Source organism: Symphodus melops (genome assembly GCF_947650265.1).
Source record: "Symphodus melops genome assembly, chromosome: 6".
NCBI lineage: Eukaryota > Metazoa > Chordata > Actinopteri > Labriformes > Labridae > Symphodus > Symphodus melops.
In genome coordinates, this window is record NC_136696.1 from 5,531,770 (window position 1) to 5,536,002 (window position 4,233).

General features: G+C 43.6%; 1 long non-coding RNA gene across 1 annotated transcript; it reads left to right on the forward strand.

Annotated features, from left to right (window-relative positions):
* The first annotated feature begins 685 nt into the window (after positions 1-685).
* Positions 686-1,495, forward strand: LOC306825681. Its single transcript, XR_013779304.1, has 2 exons — positions 686-1,037; positions 1,136-1,495. It is a non-coding gene; the product is annotated as an uncharacterized lncRNA (long non-coding RNA).
* The last annotated feature ends 2,738 nt before the right edge of the window (positions 1,496-4,233 follow it).

Here is a 4,233-nt window from a genome sequence, read left to right on the forward strand (position 1 = left end):
CCCAGCAGTCACTCTCCGAATCATTTTCAAGTGCATGACCACGAGGGCAGTGCATTTGGATCTCCTCTCCAGCATTGATGCAGACTCCTTCCTCATGGCTATGAGGAGGTTTGTGGCACGGCGTGGCAAGCCTTATGAGTTACTCTCCGACTGGGGCACTAACTTTAAAGGAGGAGAGCGTGAACTACAAGAGGCATTCCATTCACTGCAGCCAGAACTTCAAGCACTACTCGCCCCCCAGCAGATTAAGTTCAACTTCAATCCACCGAGTGCTCCCCATTTTGGTGGCTGTTGGGAGAGAGAGATAAGATCACTCAAGCAAGCCCTCCGAGTCATCATTGGATCTCAGTCCCTCAAGGAAGAGGTCCTCCAAACATTGCTCGTGGAAATTGAGGGGATCCTCAATTCCAAACCATTAGGCTACACCTCCTCTGATGTGGCAGACCTTGATCCTGTTACCCCCAACATCCTGCTGATGGGGCGGCCAGATGCATCACTGCCACAGGTGGTTTACCCAGAGTCAGAGCTCCTCAGTCGACGGCGGTGGCGACACAGTCAACTGTTGGCTGACCACTTTTGGAGGCGTTTTGTTAGATCTTACCTGCCTGACCTCCAGAAACGGCAGAAGTGGTGGTCTGACTCCCAAAACATGTTGGAGACAGTGTCATGATCGTTGACCCGCAGCTTCCTCGGGCCTCATGGCCTATTGGTACGATTACTCATACTGTTCCGGCCCCTGATGGTAAAGTAAGGACTGTGGACATTAAAGTGGGTGATCGCTCCTACACCAGACCAGTAGCCCGCATCGTCAGTCTTCCAAAACTGCCAGACTAAAAGATCAAGACTGTGGCTTATTGCCTTTTTGTATTGTTCAGATTTCCTACAGAAATCTGGGGGCGGCTGTTAAAAAGGCCAGCTCAAGTTGGACTGTTCCAAACCTCCCCTACAACAGTGGTAGGTTCCGGCTCCGTAGTGTCTGTCAGTGTTTTGACGGAGAGAGACCGGAGAGTTTGAAGTTTAGTTGCAAGGATGACAATGTAACAGAAAGGGTGCTGCTTTGTTCTTTTTCACGTTTTGTGTGCGTCCACTGAATGTGAGTATATTTAAAAGTTAATCAATGCTAAATCATCGAAAGTGAGAGTTAGCCACTTGATGTTTGATGTTTATATGGATCTTTATGATCACGTGAGTTGACGTAGAGAGTTTTCAAGTTTGTAATGAGCCTCTGCTTATTTGATTGCTTCATTGAATTGTTTAGTGCACCTTTCCAACATTATTTGTTATCTTAAGCATGTTATGTTGGAATATAATGTCATTTAGTTTCTTATACTGAAAGGAATTTGTTAGCTTAACACTTTGTATATTTCTCTTGTTTATTTCCTTTCAGAAACCACACACACACACACACTCATAAACATACACAGCCAAGAGATGTTACACATTCCTGTGTATGTACACCCTTTCAAGATTTTTTATTAAACCGTTATAACTGGAACCTGCGACTCCTGCGTGATTCACACATTCACACCAGTGGTGGTTGGATTTTTTTCTGAACACAAGTTTTGAGTGAAGCCTCAGTCAGCTGATCTTTCTTTTAACATGCTTTTTTTTTATAGCACTCAGAGCAATGTTGATATTGAGGAGCAGGAGGAAGTCACAGGGCCAGCTCAGCATGTTGACCAGGCTGAAAGTGAGGGCGAGTGTGGTGCTGTAGCTCCTAGGCCAAAGAGAAAAAGCAGTGACGGCATGCTGGAGGATTATTTGAGGAGGAAGGAAGTTAGGGAGGCAGAAAGAGAAAGAGAGAGGTCACAGAAAGATGACATCACATTTTTTCTCTTGAGTTTGGCTCCCTCAATGAGGCGTCTAAACCCAGAAAAACAATCATGGGTAAAACTAAAGATGCAGGAGCTTTGCCATGAGGCAGAGTTTGGGGCTGTATATTCCTCACAGCAGTTCCCAAATTTAACCTTTCTTTAGTTTTGTTAGTACTTTTTAAATATTCTTGTTAGGTTTTGTTATTTATTACTCCATTAATCTTTTTTAATTGTTCTCATTGTTTCCATATATTATTCTTGTTAATGTAAATACTTATTGTAAATATTTATAAATTGCAATTATTCATTCTGATTTATTGTTCTAATCTATTAAATACTAATTAATTGAAAAAACATCCTGTGTGCACTGACTGAAAAACAAATGGTGAGGTAAGACACATAGCTTTTTATTATTCCTATTTACAAATCACAGTTTAAACTTTGAACAGTTGCTGAACACATTTACAGAAAGGTATGCACATGACAAAAACAATGAAGGGCATTTGATTTGATTTAAATTGGCTGAACATTAAACTAACTGATTAGGGTGAATGAAAATGGCTTTACAGAGCAGAACCCCTGCGAACATGTGCATATTGCCAGGGAACTTCTCCTGCTGGGGAGTTGAAGTATTGGCGAAATGTCTCCCGTGCTCTCAGCGCCTCTGCAGAGGCCCTGTTTCCCCGCAGGTTCCTGATTGGTGCTAGGATGCTCTCTCCAGCATCATCATCATCACCTGGTTCTCCATCATCTGGATCGTGATCCCTTTCATCAGCACGCAGGAAGTTAGAGAGGATGCAGGTGGCTTTTATAATGCTGTCTGCTGCTTCAGGACAGACTTGCAGCCGTCGACAGTAGACCCTCCAGCGCTGTGTGAGGATCCCAAAACAGTTCTCCACAATTCGATGGGCTCTGGAGAGGCGGTAATTAAAGACACGATAGTCCTCCTGTAGGTGACGTCCTGGATAGGGCCGGAGAAGATTAGGCTTCATTGGGAAGGCCTCATCAGCCACAACCACAAAAGGTAATGGCCCTAGCTCTGGTGCAGAAGGAAGAGGGCATGGTGGCGGGACATCAAGCTCACCTGCCTGGAGGGCTTTGCCAAAATTGGACTGAGCAAAGATCCCTCCGTCACTGTTGCTGCCAAAACCACCGATATCAACCGCCAGGAATCTGTAATCGGCATCAACCAGGGCAAGCAAAACAATGGAGAAGGTCCCCTTGTAGTTGTGGAACTGTGACCCCGAGTTGGGAGGTGCCTGGATGACGATGTGTTTGCCATCTAGGGCACCTATACAATGTGGGAAGTTCCACCGCTCTTCAAACCTCCTGGCTGTCTTCAACCACAGATCCTTGTTAGGAGACGGCATGTGGGAATCTTTCAGCTCCTCCCAGATGGCTTCACAAGTCTCCCTCACAATTTTTGCAACCGTTGAAATTCCCAGCCGAAAACTTGCAGCAATTGTCGTGTAGCTGTCACCAGTGCTAAGAAATCTGCAAAGACAATCAAAGAAACTGTCATTATTTCTTAATAATACAGTAGCACATCATTTCATGACATGGAAGCTAAATACATTTGCTATAAAATCCTTATAATCCTTAAAGAGACGCGTGCTACACTTGGTCAATGGTAAGAAAAAAGGGTAATTTATTGTAACTAAATCAGGTGCTCTTATGTTGAATCAATATAAATGAGCAAAACAATTACTTTTATCCTGGGACTCTGATATGGTTAAAAACTGAACCATATCGGAATCTGAAAAAAACGTTATTAATCCCAGGGGCAATTCTGTTATTAAATGACAACAGTTTATCCATTTACTAATAAAGGACATTTAACCAGTACAGAGAGCCCCACATCAGGTATGATTTTAAATTTTCCTTTTCATACAATTTAGCAAGTGCTGAGTTATTTTGTCTTTAATATCATATCGTGTAGCCTAGTAAAAGATCGAGACATTAAACAGACAGCCCATCACGAATGAATGAACAAGATGCGCTGTGCGCACAGCTGGAGCTGTTTACAAACAAACGGGACTCAACACAAGTGATACATTTTACACCAGAGTATCTTCTTACCTCAGACATACGGCTAATCGCTGCTCCGGGTCGATCGGTTTCCTGAAATTGTTGCTCTGCCTCCTCAGCTTTGGAGCTAGCTGTTGAAGCAGTATTTCAAAGTGTCCCACAGACATCCTAAAGTAGGTCCTGAAGCGGCCGTGGTACAGTTTCAGCTCCTGAACCAAACAGTGAAACTCGCCAAGTTCTTCTCTCCTCTTCAAAACGGATGTACCCACTTTCCTCGTTTTTTTCTTTTGTTATTGTGCAAAACAAGCACCAGATCATCATCGCTTGATGTTGTCGAGTCCATGATTGTTTGCTGTGCCTTGACTTGCGTGGCGCGATGTTTTTTTTTTTA